Source organism: Chiloscyllium plagiosum, chromosome 42 (genome assembly GCF_004010195.1).
Source record: "Chiloscyllium plagiosum isolate BGI_BamShark_2017 chromosome 42, ASM401019v2, whole genome shotgun sequence".
NCBI lineage: Eukaryota > Metazoa > Chordata > Chondrichthyes > Orectolobiformes > Hemiscylliidae > Chiloscyllium > Chiloscyllium plagiosum.
In genome coordinates, this window is record NC_057751.1 from 13,741,056 (window position 1) to 13,764,513 (window position 23,458).

General features: G+C 41.4%; 1 long non-coding RNA gene across 1 annotated transcript; it reads left to right on the top strand.

Moving 5' to 3' along the window:
- Positions 1–1,142: 1,142 nt before the first annotated feature.
- On the top strand, positions 1,143–23,238 carry LOC122543152. Its single transcript, XR_006309936.1, has 3 exons — positions 1,143–3,416; positions 20,341–20,512; positions 21,831–23,238. It is a non-coding gene; the product is annotated as an uncharacterized LOC122543152 (long non-coding RNA).
- Positions 23,239–23,458: the final 220 nt, after the last annotated feature.

The following is a 23,458-nucleotide window of genomic DNA, read 5'->3' on the forward strand; positions in this document are numbered from 1 at the left end:
ATGGTTCAAAATGTTGAATCCTTCTGGAAATGGAAACCTTCTATTTCTATCCTGTCCAACTAATCCATCATTTTAAAGATCTCAATCAGGTCACCTCCAGTCAAAACAAACCTCCAATGGCTGTAATTACACCTTTCATGTTCCATCTTTCTAAATCTTTTTTGCATGTTGATCAGTGTTTTTTGACTTAGTTAAAATAAAAATGTTTATGCCTTTTTTTCTATTACGGAGACCAGGACACAGAACAACAAAATTTAAGGCCATAAGACCATAAGACATAGGAGTGGAAGCAAAGCCATTTGGCCCATCGAGCCCACTCCGCCATTTAATCATGGCTGATGGGCGTTTCAATTCCACTTACCCGCATTCTCCCCGTAGCTATTAATTCCTTGCAAGATGAAGAATTTCTGAAAATACCCAACGTCCCATCCTCCACTGCGCTCCATGGCAATGAATTCCACAGGCTCACCAGTCTTTGGCTGAAGAAATATCTCCTCATTTCTGTTCTAAATTGACCCCCTCTAATTTTAAGGCTGTGTCCACGGGTCCTAATCAGCCCGCTTGATGGAAACAACTTCCCAGCGTCCACCCTTTCTAAGCCACGCATTATCTTGTAAGTTTCTATTAGACCGCCTCTCAACCTTCAAAACTCTAATGAATACAATCCCAGGATCCTCAGCCAATCATCATATATTAGGCCTTCCATTCAGGGATCATCCATGTGAATCCGCTGGACACGCTATAGTGCCAGTAAGTACTTCCTGAGGTATGAGACCTAAAAGTGGACACAGTATTCTAAATGGGGCCTAACTAGAGCTTTATAAAGTCTCAGAAACATATCGCTGCCTTTATATTCCAACTCTCTTGAGATAAATGACAACATTACGTTTGCTTTCTTAGTCTCAGACTCAACTTGCAAATCAACCTTTTGAGAATCCTGGACTAGCACTCACAGATCCCTTTATACTTTGGCTTTATGAATTTTCTCACTGTTTAAAAAATAGTCCATGCACTTGCTCATGTTGAATTTCCATCAACCATTTCCTGGAACACTCTCCAAAACTGTCTAAATCTTTCTACAGCCTCCCCATCTCCTCAGTACTACCTGCCTGGCTGCCTAACTTTGTAATGTTTAGCAACATTTAAACATGGAGGTCTATGTTGTCATGAGTTTATAAGTGTCCCTGACAGACTGGAGTTTCTGGCATGTGATGTACCACATTTGGAACAGGAAATTCCAAGGATTTGCACCGCAGAATTTACACTATGATGCTATATTCGGGGTTGTGTTTATCTCTTCATTATCATCTTGTACATTCATCCTGTTGAACAAGCAGGCAAAACTGTAATTTCCAATTAAAGCCAAGTGCTAAAACACACTGTATAATGACACAAGTGAGGGAGGAGAGTGCTGCAGATCTCACAGGGCATCATCTCATTAGCCTAGAAATTACTGTTAGCAATGTGGATGGATGAACACTTAATGAGTTTGTGTGGCATTCCCCTTGTCTGTTTTTCCAATGGTGGTGTTAACCTATTCAAAACAAACGAGGTAGTGCTTGTGTTCACATTGTCAACAAAAGAATGCCAGCAACACATTAAGCATTTGCCTGAAATTGTAACTTCCAGTGAGCTGTAACACCTGATAAAGGTCAGGCCATTTATCCTGTTTGCTTTCATTTTCATGTGAGGTTGTACCGCAAAAAAAAACTGAATGGTTCTACAGCAATTAGTGAAGCTTTAGAATGTTGGTCAATCTTTTGTCACCAAGAGGTGAGGATCAGCGAGTTGAGCAGGAAGGGAAGTGTTTTTTAATTTTTAAAAAAATAACCCAAGGAACATTTCAGCCTTAACAAAAGATAAGTTTGCTGCTTGTGCATTGTTTGTAATTTTTTTTCAAGGCAATTATTCATTATACAACGTGGTACTTGCTTCTCTAAACTGATTAATTGAAAACCACTTTGATTAGTTTATGATGCCTCCAGAGGATAATGGTGGTGAATTCCATTACACAGAGATGTTGCTAAATAGAGAAATGTTACACTCTCCTGGATTAAGAAGCATAACATGGTCTGCTTGTGAGGGAGCCGGAAACAAGTTGAAAGGCAAGCTTTCACTGCCTCCAAACATTTTCCTAGTCCACATGTTCAGACAAACATTTCTGGAGCAGATAAGACATGAACCTGGCCTCCTGTCTGAACCTCAGAAGTATGAACCCTTCCACTGTACCACACCAATTGGATCAGTGGTGAATTGAATACAGATACTTCTTGATTAAGGGCTTTTTGCCAGAAACGTCGATTTTCCTGCTCCTGGTGTGCTGCCTGACCTGCTGAGCTTTTCCAGCGCCACTCTAATCTTGATTCTAATCTCCAGCACCTGCAGTCCCCACTTCTGCCCACTTTGTTGTTTGACAGCATCAGTACTTCAGATGAATCACTCGACTGATACCTCCATACATCGAAGGAGGAAGGACACTGTCATAAATCCCATGGTGATTGATTTCTAGCAGCAGTGGATATCTTGGTCATAGATACCTCTCCTTGAGCCGGGACTGAGAGACTGAGGAAAGGACAAAACGCCATACATTTCTATTAAGATTTTGTTCCAAATATTGGCACAGAAACGTTGGGGAAAGAGGCAGTTTTAAAGTAAAGGTTCATCATGGTTCATTCCGGTTTATTCCTTCAATTTTGGGAAGTGCAGTTCTGTTGAATAGCCGATTTAAAATCTTAGCACATTGAAAATGCTAACCTTTCACTGTTCCACTGAAGAAATGCTGCTCAAGGCTTTGCTAGAGATTATAATGTTCTTTATTTGTTTTTATGGTGCAGTTTTAATCGTTCTTGACCTTCTGTTGAGTGGGGTGCCTTTAAAAAGATTTGTACATGAGTAGGCAAAGATGATTAATAGGAAGCTAATTGAAGAGCACTGAGTTCACCCGAACTGCGGCGTTCCATTACGTGAACAGACACACTCAATCTCCCTACAGCACTTCGCTCGGATACATCAGTATTCTGCTCAGCTCGGAGTTAGTTAACCTTGAATTCAGTACAATTTCATAGCACTTGTGTTCTGTTGAAGAAACCTCATCACCACCTAATCAATAAACTGGATTCTCATTCAGTCTCGCATTCTTCCAGACGTGCAGCCCACACTGAGAATCAGCAAAGTCGGGCATATGACTTGAAGGGAGGAGGGAGCCAGCCATCTCGACCACAGAAAACAGTTTCAAGGACATTGCAATTACGTTGGCAAAGACAATAGGTAATATCACGGGGCTGTGATCTGCTTCAAATTGGACCTCATTTGGGAACCTTGCTTCCAGTAGGGGGTGCTCTTATGGGACGGCACGAACTCCGAGATTATCTTCATGCTTTCAGTAAAAAGCGTGGCAAACAGCTTTGCGTTTTTTGGTAAGGGATATAACGCCCCCGCCGTTCTTTGGCGGTTGTAAACTTCATGTTGAGGTCATCATTTCTCTCCACAGCAGCCTCACCCTCTCTGAGCCAGGCTGCAAACATGCCCAAGTATTCTCTTACAAAAAGTACAACGTTTCGTTTCAGCGTTGACGTCTTCAGTTCCGGCACTGCCCCCTTAACAGTGTCATTTCTGCCAGGGCTGGATAATATCAAACGAGTCCAAGCCGTCAACGTGTGTGTGTTTGTTTTAAAAAAGGGAAGGAACTTGATTCGGTCAATGAAGGGCTTCTCCTGAAGGGATTCCCAACCATTCAGTACCAAAGCCAAAGCTTGCACCCTTTCTCAAAAAGAAGCCATTCTGTCTTTTCGGGTTGTCCTCATTCTGCATTTAACACTGCACGGTGCTAAATGCTCCGTGTTCCCGTGCAGATCTCAAAATGGTTGGTTTTTGGATTTCAGGTGCCATTTTTAATTTGATTGATTTGGAGTGATCTTCCCGAGGGCGATGGAATGTCCCGGGAGCATTCGGCTCGTGTTAACGTTCATCACGCCAGGACTTCTGCTGTATGAATGTTGTGGTTTTGAACTTGTGAGCTGGCCCGATCATCAAAACTTGTCCTTTCGCTTCCTTTGTTTTCTTGTCGACCATGTGCACCCCTGCCATGTTCGAAAGTTTAATTCAAATGCAGGTATTATGTCAGGAATAATGCCAGTTATGTTCCCCCAGTCTACCTTTGCAAACACTGTTGTGTGAAAATTAACCTGAAACTCAACTTGAGTAGTTTTTAAGCGGTTTTTAATTGGTATTAGTGAGGGATGAAAACTGATCGCTTGAATTGACCATGAGTTGTTTGGGAGCATTGTTATAATCCACTGGGATACGGTGCCATTAAACTGAGCCCCACTATTGCTAGAGAAATACCAAGTGCTAAAGTTTGTTTTAAAAATCACGTCGGAGATGCAGGCATTGCTGGCTGGTGAAATGCCTGTTGAGCTGTTGCAGTCCATGCGCTGCAGGTAGACCCACAAATGCTGGTCGGGAGGGAATTCCAGGATTCAGACTGTACGAACCAGGTCAGGATAGTGAGTGGGTTGAGAGGTGAAGTTGCAAGCGCTGGTCCTCCCGTCCTTCCAGATGGAAATCATTGTGGATTTCGAACGTGTTGTCTGAGAAGTTGTGATGACTTTTTTTTCCCCAGTACACCTTGTGTCGCACTGCTGTTTGAGCACCTGTGGTGGAGGGAATGGAGGTTTGGAGGTACCTTTTGCATGCACAGTACCCCAATTCATCTGACATTCAGACCAAGGTTGATGTAAAGCACGAACCAGGTTTCAGTATTAAGCAAGAATTATTATTCATTATAAATAATTAGATTATAGCTACAAGTTACCAGGTATAAACCATTGGCATAAAGTACGACAAACTAAAACACTAATCCCATTATAAATTCTCCTTTACAAGCACACACTCAAACAACAAATAGGGAAAATAAATTATTTGCAGAGGTAAAGGGAACATCAGCATTATGGTCTTTGCTTCCCAATGCCATGTTGAGATGATCTGACTTTGTCTTCAGTTGCCCTTATCTCGAAGCCTCCAATGGTTTGCAAGAAGTCCAGAGCAATTGATTCACTTGAATCAATTGGAAAGTCACAGTTCACAGCAGCTGCTGAATGAAAGGTAACTAGTTTTCTTTGAGTTTATACTAAGCTTTTTACTGCAGAGTCAGATATTCAGCAGTGAAACAGACCCTTTGTTCCATGCTGACCAGATATCCTAAACTAGTCCCATTTGCCAGCACTTGGTCCATATCCCTCTAAACCCTTCCTATTAACATACCCATCCAGATGACTTTTGAATTTTGCAATTGTATCAGCCCCCACCACTTCCTCTGGCAGCTCATTCCAAACACCCACCACCTTCTGCATGAAAAAGCTGCCACTTATGTCCCTATTAACTCCTCCCCCCCCCTAGTTCTGGACTCCCCCACCCCAAAGAAAAAACCTTGTCTATTTATCCTATTCAAGCCCCTCATGATTTTATAAATCCCTATCAGGTCACCCCTCAGCCTCTGACGTTTCAGGGAAAACAGCCCCAGCCTAATCACCCCCTCCCTATAGCTCAAACCCACCAACCCTGGCGAACAGGCAATTTCTAGGGAGAACAGTAGCACACCTTTTCAGATCCTCTCTTCTGGGACTGTTGACCTTGCGTCCAGTTCCATTCTGCTCAGTTAGCTGAAAATCAATCTGCTTCACTTGTGAACAATTCCTCACCTCCCTGAGTTCACAATAATTATCTGCTCATATTCTCTGCTGTGAAAATATGCAGCCATCCAGCTAAATCCTTGTTGTTAAAAACAGTTTCTCCTTGCAGTCCACAGTTTTTCTGCAAACACAAAAATAAAAATTCACACTTCTTAGTGCAAAAGCATGGTTGAAAGTTCCGAAATCTTGTCTCCAGTCAAAATGAATTGTTGTATTTAACAGAGCCACTTATATCTCCTTCCAGATGTGATGAATGTGTGGCCACAAGTCCAGTACAGACCCAAAGTACATGATTTCAACTCGAATTTTTAAAGTCAGTTGGAAGAAGTAGTACTAAGGGTCAGCCATGATGAACCTGGATTTGGGATATTCAGTGTTTGTGCCTTCTTCCTAGATTCATTACAGTAAATGCTACAATGCTCAAAGTCTGTCTGATAAGGTGAATGCAATTCATATTCACTGACATACACTTTTGAGCATCATCCCATACTCTGTCTACCTGACCAATCATTTCATTTCTCACATCCATTAACTTTGTAACGGCACATATCCTTTTCTTTCTTGGCACATGCTCATTTATCCATCCATCACAACTGCTTAGACTGACCCTTGTGCAGTTTGCTGGTCCAGCATTCATTATCCATCCTGTCACTTTTGATAAGGCGGTGGTGAGCTGCCTTCTTGAACCACTGTAATCCATCTGGTGTAGGTGCACCCACCATGCAATTAGAAAGGAAATTCCACAATTTTGACCCAGCAATAGTGAAGGAATGGATAGCGAACGTCGATTTCACAAGTTTCTTCATCTCCCTCCTCCCATCGCATCCCAGAACCAACCCTCCAACTCAACACCACCCTCTTGACCTGTCCTACCTGTCCATCTTCCTTCCCACCTATCCGCTCTACCCTCCCCTCCGACTTATCACCATCACCCCCCCACCTGTATCTATCTATCGCCTTCCCAGCTACCTTCCCACCAGCCCCACCCCCACCTTCCTAATTATCTCTCAGCTCCCCCCCCATCCCACATTCCTGATGAAGGGGTTATGCCTGAAATGTTGACTCTCCTGCTCTTCCAGTGCTGCCTGACCTGCTGTGCTTTTCCAGTGCCACACTTTCAACTCTCATCTCTCGCATCTGCAGTCCTCACATTCTCCGGATATATTTCCACACCAAGTTGACACGTGACTTGGAGGGAACCTTGTAGGTAGTGGTATTCTTATGTATGCGCTGCTCTCACCTTTCTCAATAGTACTGGTCATAGGTTTGGAAAATGCTGTCTACAGATCTTTGGTGAATTTCTGCAGTGCATCTTGAAGATAGTACTGAGTGCTGCTATTGAGTGCGGTGGTGGAGGGCGTGAATATTTGTGGATATTGGTCAATCAAGCAGCCTGCTTGATGGTATCAAGCTACTTGTGTTGCTGGATCCAAGGAAGTGGGGAATATACCATTACACGCCTGACTCGTGCCTTGTAGATGGTGGACGGGCTTTGAAGAGTCAGGAGGTGAGTTACTCATTGCAGTATTCCTAGTCTCTGACTTGCTCTTGTAGGCACCATATTCTTATGGCTTATCCAGTTCTGGTCAGTGGGGTATTGATAGTGTGTGGGGGGGGGGGGGGGGAAGAGGTGGGATTCAGCAACAGTGACGCCTTGAATTTTGAGGGATGATGGTTAAATTCTCTCCTCTTGTAGATGGTCATTTCCTATCACTTCTGTGGTATAAATATTATGCCACTTGTCAGCCCAGACCTGGATATTGTCCACTTCTTGCCATTTTTGACATAATCAGTATCTGAGGAGTCATGAACGGTGTTGACCATTTGTGCAATTATTAATGAACAGCCCAGGTTACTGCTAAAGCAGCTAAAGATGTTTGGGTTGAGGACAACACCAGGTTACATGACCTTGATGTCAACAATGAGTAAATATGACCATACATGCAACAAAGTTTCCAAGTAATTCTGGATTTATTTCAAAACCATTTATTCATTGTGGTGCAGAATTGTAAGATGTCCAAATCTTGCATCATTGCGGATATTTATGTTTCACTGCATTTGTTTAGACATATATGTTGAGTTTTCATCTAATTGACATTTCACAAGGGAGCAATGGTAGACAAGAGTGAAGGGCTAGTTGGACAGCACAGCCTTCCCCAACCCCTGCTGAGTCAGGAACCACTGCCACATCCTAGTGGCCATCACTGAAAAGGGGCATTGCCAAGGGGCCGCAGAATATCTGTATACTACAGACTTTTGGTGCATGATATCCATAGTTGCAGAGAGATTAAATGATTTGACATCACAGTATTTGTGACAGGCTTAAATAGAGCATTTCACACAATGGAATATTAATTGCAGCAATCAAAATCATAGAGTCATACAGTATGGAAACAGACCCTTTGGTCCAAATCGTCCATGCTGACCAGTTTTCTGCAACTGAACTATCCCCATTTGCCCACATTTGGCCCATATTTCCCTCAACCTTTCCTATCCACATACTTATCCAAATGACTTTTAAATGTTGTAATTGTATTCGCCTCGACCATGTTCTCTGTGGAACAATGGATCCAGTCCAAAGAATCTTGAGTTTAATGACAACAATCAACAGTAATTTGTGTTTCCGTGGTGCTCTTGACAAAGTGAAACCCCCAAGGCACTATCAAACAGAATTTACATAAGAGAGCAATCCCAAATACTGTTGTGAACAAAGAGTTTTAAGGATTATTTTGAATCATAAAATCACAGATCCCTACGGTATGGAAGTAGGCTATTCGGCCCATAGAGTCCATGCATGAACTTGGACATATTTGACAGTAGCCATGTAGACTCTCGGTGTCAACATGCCTGACAGCTGAAATCAAGTGAACCATAACTCCTCTTCAGCCCTCAGAAAGCTGCATTGATCTTCAACAAGCTGCACTTCAGCAGAGAAGTTAAAAATGGAATGTGGCGAAGCAGAGGAAGGAATTGTAGAAACATTGGTCACAGAAGTGATGACTCCACTCAGAATTCAGCCACGTCTCACTTACTGATCCAAAGTTAGTACCTGACATACTGACTCCTCTCTCGATTCCCAAGTTTTCCTTTCTGTAGACAAGTAGCGAAGACTTTGATAGGGCCCTTGTGGTTATTGGCCAAGGGTACCTCAGCAGCCAGAAGACCTCTGAGAGCCGCCTTCTCTCACTGAAATCATAGTCTGCACCATGTGGGAGAAGGAAGGGAAAGACAAGGCTATTGAGACAAAGGTGTCCATTTGGCTGTGTGAGAAAAAGTTTTGTCATCAGGTTTTAGCCAGTTAAATAACCTTTATTAGTTTGTACCAGTCTCAGATTGCTTTCTGGGTTGCTGAGTGGTAACTCAACTTTTCAGTTGCTTGTCAATGAACAGAAGTAGTAAATTGATGACAACAGATGTTCAGTGGTCAGTTGGTTCGCTCCAAGATGCTTTATAACAATGGATTGACAATTTGAAGGGAGGGTGGATAGTGAAAGTGGCTGTTTCTGCTGGTGGTCATGTTCCTCTGAGATTTAAGGGAGCCAAGGCATATCACACATTGAGCCTCAATTCCTCCAAAATTAACCTTTTACCACCTGTGCTGTGAACTCTCCATTTTGCAGAGGAAGGTAAGAAAGCAGTTGTGAGCAGTAACAACTTATTGCTGCATTCATCTGGTGAACTCAATGAATTACCATTCTCTTCCAGAAAATGACTTGTCGTCTGTCTATTATCTACAAAGAATAAGTTACTTTGAAAAATTCTTCTGTCTTGAATGTATTGGCTGGCCTACAACAGTCATGTGACCTCTACCTGTTCTGAAACTTGCTTTCAATTTTTGTTTTTTAGCAGCCACTATTTGAAACATAGTCTCAGAAGTCTGTAGCTGAGATTGAGTAAGTAAACTTTCAGAGCTGTAAGAGAACTGGCGACTGCATTAAAATAGTAAAGGAAGAACTAAAATCACCGTTTATAACCATGAATCAAAATTAGTGCGAATTTTCAACCACAGCAATAACAGAAGTTGCTGGAAAAGCTCAGCAGATCTGGCCGCATCTGTGAAGAGAAATCAAAGTTAATGTTTCTGGTCCTATCACCCATCCTTGGAACTGATGGTAGCTTGGAAAATGTCAGTAATATGAAGCATATTGCAAAGTCAGCCCCGAAGAGCTCTTTCTAACTCATTCTTGAAAATATTGAAAGTTTTCTATTTATGTCAATACATGACCCCCCCAATCCCATGCACTTTAATTTTACATGCTTATCTCTTTGTGAGACCTTATCAAAAGCCTTCTGAAAATGCAATTAACCACACTGGATTTGTGAACAACCAAGCTTTTGCCTAATTTGTCATCAGACCGTGAACTTCTTCACTAGCTCATGGTTCAGGATAAGCAGTCACATTGGGAATGAAATGTAATCCAGCCAGTGACAGTCATGCCAGACCCAGGAAATTAAAAGCAGTTCTGAAGCCAGAATTAGTAACAGGAATGAGTGACAAAATCAGGATGAAATGACAGAAAGTCAAGTTTCATCTTGATAAAGCTGCCAAGTCATTGCAAGAGCTCAGCACTGGAGAGCCTGTCCGAGAGAACATATTCAACATTTTCAACATGAGTCAGCCAAAGTAGCAACTTCTGGGACACATGCAGAGCAAAGCAGTTACTATTCCCAAGTATACACAGTGAAGTAAATGGCCACATATACTATCGCAACATTTCAGATATCTGTGTGCAATACAAGAAACTCTGCTTTTATTGTGGGAAATAGATCAGAAAGATATCATTTCATTGCAAGTGTAGAGACTGGGAGTGCAACTGACTAGAGTTGACAGTTTTTTAACTGAATGAGAAATTTTCTTTGTGACCACGTATGTTGGATAACTTGCATAACAATGCATGCACTGACATTTGTAACTTAATTTCTTTGGTATTTTTATGAAAATGAGCTATTTAGAGAAATGCAATTGTCCCCTTTAGTATACTCCCTTACCACCCGACGCCTGGAGGAAGAACGCTTCATCTTCCGCCTCGGAACCCTTCAACCTTAGGGCATCAATGTGGACTTCACCAGTTTCCCCATTTCCCCTCCCCTCCCTCCCCCCCCACCTTATCCCAGTTCCAACCTTCTAGTTTAGGACCATCCTCATGATCTGTCCAACCTGTCAATCTTCCTTCCCATCTATCCGCTCCACCCTCCTCTCTGACCTATCACCTTCATCCTCACCTCCATCCACCTATTGCACTCTCAGCTACCTTCTCCCCAGGCCCACCCATCCTCCCATTTATCTCTCCCAGTCTAATCCCTGATGAAGGGCTTTGAAACGTTGATTTTCCTGTTTTACAGATGCTGCTTTTCCAGCACCACTCTAATCTTGACTCTAATCTCCAGCATCTGCAGCACCCGCGTTTGCCTGGTTTGTTTTAGTCATGTGACCTTTACCTTTGCTGTTAATAACTGTCAGCAATCTATGGCAGTTATTAAAAAACAGCACTTGTGACAAAAAGAGAGTTTTGGAAAGTTGAACACAACAATGATGTTTCCATGTCAATTTTGCATATCTTGTCATAGTTGTGGTCTTTGAAAGGTGATGTCAAAGGAATCTTAACAATTTTCTGCATTGCATCTTATTGATCATTCACGTTGTGTAATTGTTGGATGAGCTACTAAGTAAGTTTCTTTGTTCTGGATCATGTCAAATTTCTTGTATTGGCTTTATTAATTCAGGCAAATGGAGAGTATTCCAACACATTTCAAGTCAGACAGAATAGAGCTATTGTGCAGTTAGGAGGAGGAGCCATGAGGAAAATTATTGTCTCAGGAACAGCCCACAAGCAAAAGACTCCAGCCCACTTCTCAGATGTAGTCTCCTGAAATTCACAGACAATGTTTTGCGAAGGAACATCAAGGGGCAAAGGGGCATCAAGAAGAATGCAAAAGTTTCCCTTCGCAGTTTTTGTCTTTCTGGCACTGTTGGTTTCTCAACCCAAATCATTTTTCCTTTCTTGCCTCAGTGACTTAGGTTGATGCTATGGCAACAATGGAAATACGTGCAATGCACTGTTGTGAAGCTCTGCGTAGTACTTCGGTATTCTGTTTAAAAATTCACTTTAAACATCAATGCCCAAACTACTAATTTGATGAGGATTAGAAAACAATTACTGTTGTGCAGCAGAAGATAAATTTGAGTTGAATAAATAGGCGAATTACATCAACCCTCAAAAGGTGCATCTCCTATTTTTTTTTCTCACAAGGATTTTGAAAGATTTATTTACAATACATGGAGCATCAGATTATTGAGCCAATGCACCTTGCCTGTAATAAAGAGATTGTCATCACTCCCTTCTTTATTCCAAGTGCAGCAAATTGTAAATGACCATTTACAAACAGAAACATATCGAAAGCACTTCAGAAACATTCTGTGAGATTCTGTTTTTCTATCCTTCAGCACCTGACACTTCCATGTAATCAAATAATAGTTCTTCCTTTTTCCTTTGAATTACATATTCGTCTTTACTATTTTCAAAACAAATCTTTCTATTAGTTAGAAACTTGCATTTTTCTGTTAGCAGCTTTTTTCAGTTTCGTGGTCATAGATGGTGTAGCAACTTCAATGAGAAGCAGTGCACTTGTAACATGCGCATTTTCTTGTTTTGGCATCACTGTTCTCAAGAGGGAAAAAATAAGGATGTTATCCCCAGAGAGAATGGAAGAGGATAAGAGAACAAAGACACTCAAACTACTCACTGCTTTCTTTCCCTGTGTCTGTCCTGGCCTAGCCAAGAAATCGAAATCAGTGAAAGCAAGTGAATGGAAGATAGAGTAGATCCAACCCTTTCAAAGATTGGGTTACCAGTGAATCAAGAACTGCAATCTATTCTCAAGGCCCCAAGTTTACTATTGCAGCCACCAGACATGCTTGAGAATGTATCAGTCCTCAGTTTTCTCCTCCATACCAATGCATAAGCACCTCGCAAAACATGTCCAGCAGCCAAAAACAGGTACATTTTTATCTCTGTCTCTTTCTCAGTTTTTTTGTTCATGTTTATTTGGAAGCACTAGCTTTCAGAACACTGTTCCTTCATCAGGTGGTTGTGGAGTATAAGATTGTAAGACATGGAAATTATATCAAAAGTTTACAGAGTGCTAAAACTGAAATTATGTCTTGAAAAAGACCTGGATTGTTTGTTAAATCTCTCATCTTTTAGAATGAACATGTTGGTTTCAGTTCTTTTGTATATAAATCACAGAACTGTTTTAAAGTTGCATTCTCAAGTGAACTTAAACAATTGGTATCATGTCGGCCCAGATAATGCATTTAAGGTGTGAGGTGCCCTGTGTGAGTGAGACTGTCACACTATAGGTGACCCCACTGTACTACAAACACACACACACACAGATGCACGCACATCCACACTCCTACAGACGCACCCATTCACGCAGACCCTCCCTCATACACAAGCTCTTTTTCAGACTGGAGGCCTGTGGCCAGTGGAGTGTCACAAGGATCAGTACTGTGTCCACTACTTTTCATCATTTATATAAATTATTTGAATGTGATCATAAGAGGTATAGTTAGTAAGTTTGCAGATGACACCAAAATTGGAGGTGTAGTTGACAGCGAAAGAGGTTACCTCTGATTACAATGGGATCGTGATCAGATGGGCCAATAGGCTGAGGAGTGGCAGATGGAGTTTAACTTAGATAAATGTGAGGTGCTTCATTTTGGGAAAGCAAATCTTAGCAGGACTTATACACTTAATGGTAAGGTCCGAGGGAGTGTTGCTGAACAAACAGACCTTGGAGTGCAGGTTCATAGCTCCTTGAAAGTGGAGTCGCAGGTAGATAGGATAGTGATGAAGGCATTTAGTATGCTTTCCTTTATTGGTCAGAGTATTGAGTACAGGAGTTGGGAGGTCATGTTGTGGCTGTACAGGACATTGGTTAGGCTGCTGTTGGAATATTGCTTGCAATTCTGGTCTCCTTCCTATCGGAAAGGTGTTGTGAAACTTGAAAGGGTTCAGAAAAGATTTACAGGGATGTTGCCAGGGTTGGAGGATTTGAGTTATCGGGAGAGGTTGGATAGGCTGGGGCCGTTTTCCCTGGAGTGATGGAGGCTGAGGGGTGACCTTAAAGAGGTTTATAAAATCATGGGCATGGATAGGATAAATAGACAAAGTCTTTTCCCTGGGGTGGGGGAGTCCAGAACTAAAGGGTATCAGTCCTGCTAAGATTTGCTTTTCCAAAATGCAGCACCTCACTTTTATCTGAATTAAACTCCATCTGCCACTCCTCAGCCCATTGGCCCATCTGATCAATACTCCGTTGTACTCCAAGGTAATCATTTTCACTGTCCACTACACCTCCAATTTTGATGTCATCTGCAAACTTACAAACTGTACCTCCTATGTTCACATCCAAATCATTTATATAAATAATGAAAAGTAGTGGACCCAATACTAATCCTTGGCACTTCACTGGTCACAGGCCTCCAGTCTGAAAAGCAACCCTCCACCACCACCCTCTGTCTTCTACCTTTGAGCCAGTTCTGTATCCAAATGGCTAGTTCTCCCTGTATTCCTTGAGATCTAACCTTGCTAACCAGTCTCCCATGGGGAACCTTGTTGAACGCCTTACTGAAGTCCATATAAATCATGTCCACAAGCGCTGCCCTGATCAATCCTCTTCATTACTTCAAAAACTTCAATCAAGTTTGTGAGCCATGATTTCCCACGCACAAAGCCATGTTGACTATCCCTAATCAGTCCTTGCCTTTCCAAATACATGTAAATCCTGTCCACAGGATTCCCTGGAACAACTTGCCCACCACCGACATCAGGCTCATTGATCCATAGTTCCCTGGCTTTTCCTTACCACGTTTTTAAAACAGTGGCACCACGTTAGCCAATCTTCAGTCTTCTGGCATCTCACCTGTGACTATCCATGATACAAATATCTCAGCAAGGGGCCGAGTAATCACTTCCTTAGCTTCCCACAGAGTTCTCGGGTACACCTGATCAGGTCCTGGGGATTTATCCACGTTTATGCATTTTATGAATCCAGCACAATACTTCTGTAATATGGACATTTTTCAAGATGTCACCATCTATTTCCCTATATTCTGTATCTTCCATGTCCTTCTCCACAGTAAACACTGAAGCAAAATACTTGTTAGTATCTCCCCCTCTCCTCTGGCTCCACACAAAGGCTGCCTTGTTGATCTTTGAGGGGTCCTATTCTCTCCCTAGTTACTCTTTTGTCCTGAATAAATCCGTTTGGATTCTCCTTAACCCTGTTTGTCAAAGTTATCTCATGTCCCCTTTTTGCCCTCCTGAATTCCCTCTTAAGTATACTCCTACTGCCTTTATACTCTTGCAAGGATTCACTCGATCTCTGCTGTCTGTACCTGACATTTGCTTCCTCCTTGTTCTTGACTAAAACCTCAATTTGTCTCGTCATTCAGTGTGCCCTACACCTACCAGCCTTACCTTTTGCCCTAACAGGAACATACTGTCTCTGGACTCGCATTATCTCATTTTTGAAGGCTTCCCTTTACCTGCAAGCATTAGCACCGTGTCAACTTTTGAAAGTTCTTGGCTAATACCGTCAAATTGTCCTTCCTCCAAGTTAGAACTTAAACCAGTCTATCCTTTCCCATCACTATTTTAAAACTAATAGAATTATGGTTGCTGGCCCCAAAATGCACCCCCACTAACATCTCAGTTACTTGCCCTGCTTTATTTAGAGTCATGAGTCCTACAGCACAGAGACAGGCCCTTTGGCCCAAACTGGTTCATGTTGACCAAAGGCATAGTCCGACAGTGACCAAAATGTCCATCCACACTAACCCCATTTCCCTGCATTGGCCCATATCCTTCTAATCCTTTCTGATCTATGCCTTTTAAATGTTGTTAATGTCCCTGCCTCAACCACTTTTGCTGGCAGCTCATTCCATATGCATACCACCCTCTGTAAAAAAAAAAAAAATGTTGCCCCTCAAGTTTCCTTTTGTTCTTTCCCCTCTAACCTTAAACTGATGCCCTCTAGTCCTTAATTTCTCAACTCTGGGAAAAAGACTGAGTGCACTCATCCTATCCATTCCACTCATGATCTTCTATACTACTGTAAGATCTCCCCTCGGTCTTCTACGCTCTAAACAAAAACATCCCAGCTTGTCCAACCTCTCCCTATAACTCATTGAGTCCAGGCAACATCCTTGGAAATTTCTTTGCACTCTTTCCAGTTTAATAACATCCTTCCTATTGGCAAGGCAACCAGCACTGAACGCAATACTGCAAGTGCAGCCTCACCAATGTCCTGTACAACTGCAACAAAACTTCCCAACTTCTCTACTCAGTGTTCTGACTGAAGGCCAGTGTGCTAAAAGCCTTCTTCACTGCCCTGTCTATCTGTGACTCCACTTTCAGAGAACTGTGCACCTGAACTCCCAGATCCCTCTGTTCCACTACCTTACCATTCACAATGAAACTCTGCCTTGATTTGACTTTCCAAAAGTAAGACCTCACACCTATCCATATTAAACTCCATTTGCCATTTCTGGGCCCATTTTCCCAACTGATCAAGATCCTGCTACAACTTCTGATAAGCTTCCTCACTGTCCATGATACCGCCTATTTTAGTGTCATTTCCAAAGAAGGGGTCAAGTTTTGCAACTTCTCTCGACGGTGCATCCACATACTGAATCAGAAAATTTTCTTGTACACACTTAACAAATTCCTCTCCATCGAGACCCTTAACACTATGGCAGTTCCAGTCTTTGTTTGGAAAGTTAAAATCCCATAACCACCCCATTATTCTTAAAAATTTGTTTCTGAATTTCCCTCTGACTACTGGGGTGTCCAGAGTACAGTCCCAATAATGTGATCATCCCTTTATTATTTCTCAGTTCCACCTAAATAACCTTCCTGGGCATAGTGTACACTGCCATAGTTCACATCACTGGAATGGCTCAGAAGTGACAGAAAATAATTGTGTTTGCATCGTACCAGGAAAATCCATTGTTTCAAAAAACACACTTTGGTTCTAAACTTGGTGTTGCATAAAAACCATTTTCTGTTCTCACTTATCTCTTCACCTGTGGATTGAATTATGTAATTTGATCATGATTCACTTTTTTCAAAACAGTTATGGATTTCTTTTTTCTTCTGAATGCCCTTAATCACCAGTTTTTCACTGTGGGACTATGCCTTTGGTGCCCTCTGTTCAAAATTCCTTCTCAAGGCCAACAAGAGATGGACAATAAATTCTGGCTCATACGGCCAAGACTACATCACCTGGATAAGTAAATAAAACACTGTCCCACCACTGTTTTGGGTCTCCTGCCTCAGTTGCCACATCCATTCCTAGCAGAAGAAATCTATGGCTGAGCAATCAGTAAACATGAGCAGCAGGCTCTTCTTATTCTATTCAACTCCTCAAAGAAGGAGTCACTGCTGCTGCTGGTAATACAGTTAGGGTTTCACTACAGCCTATTGTGGAGCTTAGGCAGCTCTTGGTCACATTCACTAACTGTGGAAAGTTTTTCTCATTTTTGTTTGCTTACTTATAACATAGATCCCTGTGTTTTAATTAGGTGGTGAGATGCAGGACACAGGATTGGAATGGTCTCAGCAGTGCTCTGTGAGGTGTAACATTAATAATAAATAAGAACAAAGGAGATTGCAAACACCAGATTGAATCCATCTGATCATCTTGGTTTTCTTGTGTTACTACCCATGCCCTTGTCGTTGTTCCAGGAAGGTTCTGGAAATTTGGGTGACAGCAAGCTTATTACATAATCGTAGAAGGATGAAGGCCTGACAGGGCACTTCGTCATTGTCCCCCATCTGTCTGACAACACACTTCAATAACTTTGCCTTCAGCCACTAGGACCACTGATGCAGCTCCCAACCTGCTTCTAAATGTGACTTAAAGACAGTGATCTTTGAAAACTTGTTGATACTCTTGAATCAAGCTTGGAAACTGAATTGTTAGAGATCACTTAATCACATTAAGAAATGTACAACAACGAATGGGAAAAGCATTAGTCTGTTGCAATTCTACCCTTGGGATCATTCATGCATCTTAAAGAATTCTTAACCTGTCTTATCAGAGGATTCCATTTACACTTACCATTTACTGCCACGAATTTGCCCGTTTAAAAGGTCCACTTGCTCCACAATTTAGCAGTTTTCTGAACTTGGCTGAATGTAAAAATGGAGACCCAAGAGTATTTGCGCTTCACATTCAAGCCTGTTGTCTCAACAAACTGACTATCTGCTGAAGGTGAAGCTGAAGATAAATAAATCTTTATTCAAGAGTAGGAGCCACATGAGATAATGATGGTTTGAAATGTAAAACTCTTTAAATTGCAACAAATGTCGGAACCAGAAACAGGAGACCGTCTCTTTTCAATAGCTCACTCACTCCTTTTAAAAAGCCATAGCGAACCATCTATGCATCAGTATCCGATTCGAGCTAGACTGGGATGAATGGGGAACTGAACAAAGACTTCCTGTGTATTATTTGTTTACGGTCTGCTGCATTTAGTTGTGATACCGAGACACCGCTATCATCCCAATATCAGACCATGAGATGACACTGCACCATTACACAAAACAGAGCAAATAAAAATGTAAGGTGGGAACAAGAGGTCTCCTTGAAAAAGTTAAACAATTGATTCAGACAGTGTTTGGCTTGGGATACAATTGCCTGTAACACTAAACAACATGTGCCTCTCTGCCACCAAACATGATTTACTGAGACCACAGTAAGGAAGGGATCAAGCCTGTCAAATGCGAGACAGATGGAATGTAATTTCAACCTTTTGTTTTTGCTTGACATAGTTGATGCTTCAGACATGCTGCAAATTTTTAAACCGGTCGTACAGGACCTATTTGCTAATTGTAACTTTCAAACAGCAACTGTCACATTTGGGTGTGAAAATAATTCATTGTCTACGTTTCCACTGAGACTCTGTTTCTCTCCAGGGTCTCCTGTGCATCGTAAGCAAGAAATGTATCCTGTCCAAATCACTGGCAGCACCAACAGCCACTTGTTTTAGGTTTGTTTCTATTTTGGTGTACGGGGGTTGATGTCGGGAGAAATTTTAAACTAAAAGGAGTGATCATGATTTTAGTGTGGGAGAAAGGAACATTTCTAATTCTTTACAGCCAGAATGCATTCAAGAAAAAGCTTAGGTCAAACACAGGTAAAAATGTTATTGTTTTGTCTGAATAAGCAGTATGAATTTGGGAACAGTATTGGAGAGAAACTGAAAATACTCTCAACAGTGGATCTTAGACTGGTAGGACTGGATGTAGTTGTTCAAACATTGTCCTTTCACTCACTGAATTTAGGTGTGAATGAGCTCAGCATCTTTCCCATTGGCTAAAATGAAATGGTTACAGAAGTCATCTGAATCCATACTTCCTGTGTGTACAGAACTCTTCAAGAGCAAAGACTGAGAAACCCTGATCAGCAAGCATGATCATCTATGGTGACCCATTTTAAACTTAGTCAAACCTTTATTTGATCATAAATAAATCAATTTACTTTTGGGGAATCACAAAAGGCATTATTATGGCGAAGAAGCAGTTGCAGAAATTAATGCATTTTGTGATGAGCATAAATTTAGCAAATTGGCCTTATTACTGGGGAAAAAAAAGTGTAATAGAGTATAAGGCTCCATTATGCTGAGCTCAGAGAAATATGTGATTGCAATGAATGCAGATTATTTGCTTTCAAGCATTGAGGACGTCCATTCACATTTAAGGAATCAAGAATTATTGTTCTCTGATGAGAAACAGGACATTGTGCCAAAATGGCAGTGAACACTATCAATTGGTATCCATAAAAATAAACAGAAATTCACTGGGCCAACAATTATAGATGGGACATTCAGTCCTGATCTGTTTGATATTTTACAATTCAAATTATCCACTCGATTTTTACTTGCAATCACAATATTCTGCATGGAGCACAATAGGGATAACTGATCTATTGGAAGTGCTCTGCCAAGCAAAAGAGCTGGGTCAAAGTTGAATTCATATGGTTTGGCTGGATAGATGGTCTTCAGTTTTGATGAGAAGTAGTTGAACACATTACAAGTTTCTCAATGGACATCTCAATTTGCTCTTCTCCATTCACTGTAACCTGAGTGACAATGACAAATTAGGAGAAAGTTTTACAGTTCTCTGCTGTGCTCATCACTTTACATTTGTGTAAAAGAAACAACACGAGACATCTATAAGTTTTCCTCGAAGATTCCACGGGGCAGCATTCTGTCAAACAGATCAGATAGTGCAACTGAGCATTGTATTCCCTGTCTGTGTTCAAATCACAGCTGAATTATCTCCACTAATCTGGTTCCTTGGAATTATTTAATCATTTTGCAAAATCAGGAATGACTATCCTTTAGAAAGTTCATTGTTATGATCAATGTGGTGTCACTGCTCTGAGTGGGGATTATGAAAGAGAAAAATATTAGTGTGAGCTGCAGCTGAAATAGAGAGAAAACTGATGCAGGAGCGGTCATGCCTGTTAATTTAGTTGGTTTCACATAAACCATGGTTATGTTTTGAACAAATGTTCACCTGAGTGTAGGTTTTGAGGAACCCGGATGCTAAATGTTAACTCTGATTTCTGTTCACAGATGCTGCCAGACCTGCTGAACTTTTTCAGCAATTTCTGTTTCTGTCACTGAGTACAGTCTATTCGGATATAACACGATAGTTCATTTCTGTACGATCCACATTATAAGAAAATCACGTAATAGCAGCACCATTTAAACTAACGGGACTGGAATTGCGTTATAGCCAATACAGGTAAGGGAAGTTTACATTCTCCAAATAATGGTCTAAATTCTTCAATTGTGTTATAGCTAATTCGTGTTGAAAAAAATGCACATTATAGCAGAACCGACTGGATAGGAGTTGGGACGTTATGTTGCAGCTGTACAGAGGAACCTTGATTATCCAAATGAGTCGGGCGGGCTGTATTTTGTTCGGATAATCGAATGTTCGGATAATCAGATGCTGGATAACACAGTTTAGCCAAGCATTGGGACCTTGCAATCCTTTTCAGATAATCTGAAATTCGGATAATCGATGTTCAGAAAATCAAGGTTCCTCTGTACTGTGTATAGTCCTGGTCACCCTGCTACAGGAAGGATATTATTGGAAAGGGTGCAGAAAAGATTTCAAGAATGTTCCTGGGACTGGAGGGTTTGAGTTAAAAGGAGAGGATGCCGGTTGGGACTTTTTTTCTGAAATGTAGGAGGTTGAGTGGTGACTTTGCGAGATTTATAAAATCATGAGGGGCACGGATAAGATGAATTGCAAAGATCTTTTCCCTCGGGTTGGGGAGTTCAAAACTAGAGGACACAATTTGAAGGTGTGAGGAGAAAGATTTAAAAGGGATCTGAAGAGCAATTCTTTCACACCTACGATGGTTTGTATGTAAAATGAACTACCAGAGGAAGTTACAACATTTAAAAAAACATTTGGACAGGTACATGAATAGGAAAGGTTTAGAGGGTAATAGGCCAAATACAGGCAAATGTGACTAATTTAGTTTGGGAAACTTGATCGGCATGGATGAGTTGGACCAAAGGGTCTGTTTCTATGCTGTATGACTCGATGGCTCATCTGCTGAAACCTTAAATCCATTCTTTGTTTCTGGACTTGGCTATTGCAATGTCTTCCTACCCAATGTCCACCTTCCACAAATGTGAAATCATCCAAAGCTGTATTCCCATATGCTAATTCCCAGTCACCATCTTTGTTTTTGAATTGCTCTGAAGTCTTGCTTATCCTTTTCTCTGTACTTTCTCTGACACAAATTATCTTAAAGATCTCTGCACTTCTCCAACTCAGACCTCTTGAGCAGCTTCGATGTTAACTGCTCAATCATTAATAGCCATGCCTTCAGTAGCCTAGACCCTAAACTCTGGAATTCCTTTTTGAGATCACTCTTTAGATTTATCTCTCTTGTCTTCTTCAAAACACACAGTCTTTGACCAACCTTTCTGTGTTTCAGTGTCAAATTTTGTTTGAAAATGCTCCTGTGGAGTTTTTATTGGGATGATTTGCTGTGTTAAAGATATTCTGTTGCAAAGCAAGAAATTCACTTGAATTTCCACAGGGCAACCATGAGGATCCACAAAAGCCACTGTTAACTGAAATGAAAATGTGAAGTTACCTGGTTACAGAATTAATTCGGCAGTAGAGGTAGGGGAATTTGGTATGTGCTTGAATTGGAAGGTGGTGACTTTTGCTCTTCTGTTGCTTTTCCGATTCACATTTGAAGATCATTTCCATTGCATTTGCCAGCACCATTCTCTTGGATAATGCACTCCAGTCCAAGTGACCCAACACATCAAGCAATGGTTTCCGAACTGATCATTTTGATTCAGTTGCCGATCACCTTAAGTACTTGTCCTCTGGTCTTCAACCCTTTTGCCATTGGAATAATGTTTCTCTTAATCTGCTTTGACACGATGTATCATAATTTTGAACATTTAGATCAAGCCTCCACTCAATCTCCTCATCTCTACCGAGAACAACTCTAGCCTCTTCAGGCTATACATGGAATTATGGGTCCTCATTAATGACCTATTCATCAGGTCTTTCCCTAGCATCAGAAAACAGGGGAAGAGACACAGAAGGTGACCAGAGTCTGCACATAATTCATTCCTATTCCAAATCTCCAGACCACAGGGCACAAGTGTCACCCAAGGCACTGTCCAGACATCAATTGCTAATCACAAATTGGCCACCTCTGCAAAATGTGACTGGGAGATGTGAAGTCTCAGTCCCTCCAGGGGGGATGAATGTGACAATGGACCTCAATTTCTTCAAGTTCTCTTTCTTTTCAGGCAGACAGCGGACCATCTGCTCATCATGTTACGTGAGTTCTCAGTACTCTTGCTCACCATCAGGGAGATTAGCTCAACAATGCAAAAGGATCTGGGTGTCCTAGTGCATGAATTTCAGACTGTTAGTCTGCAAGTGATTTGGGCAAGCTAATAGAATGCTATAATTTATTGCCAGGGGAATTGAATACAAATCTACAAAGGGCATTTGTGTCACCATATCTGGAGTACTGTGCACAGTCTTAGTTTCCCTATTGAAGGAAGGAACATGGGAAGCAATGCAGGGAAGGTTCATTAGCCTAACACCTACAATGGATGGGTTGAATTCTGAGAAAAAGGTTGGACAGGCAAACGTTGTGTCTGGTGCAGCTTTGAAGAGGATGAGGATTCTTATTGGAACATGTAAAGATGTTGAGAGGTCTTGACAGGATAAACATAGAAAGGATACATTCTCTTGTAGGAGACCGTAGAACTCTTAAAAATAGTCATTTTTTAAACATTAATGGCCCTCCATGTAACACAGAGATGAGGAGGAAATATTGGACACAGAGGATTGAGAGTCTTTGGAACTCTTCCTGTGAATCTTTTTGAGTCAGAGCTAGATAGATTAACAAAGGGGTGAATGATGATGGATAAGCAGAAATGTGGAGTAATAAGATCACCCATGATTGAACAGTGGAGCAGGCTCAAGGGGTCAAGTGGCTTACACTGACTTTTCTTGAATATATTTATATGTTTGTATTTGTTGCCACCATCCCCTTTCAGACAGGGATCTGCAGGACCTACTTGGTCTTGTGTGGTGGAGGAAAATCACATGGCAATCAAACAAGAAGAGACTATTGTCTTAAACAAATTGCAGTTTCACAGGTGTTATAGACCCCATGAGGAAAATCAAATA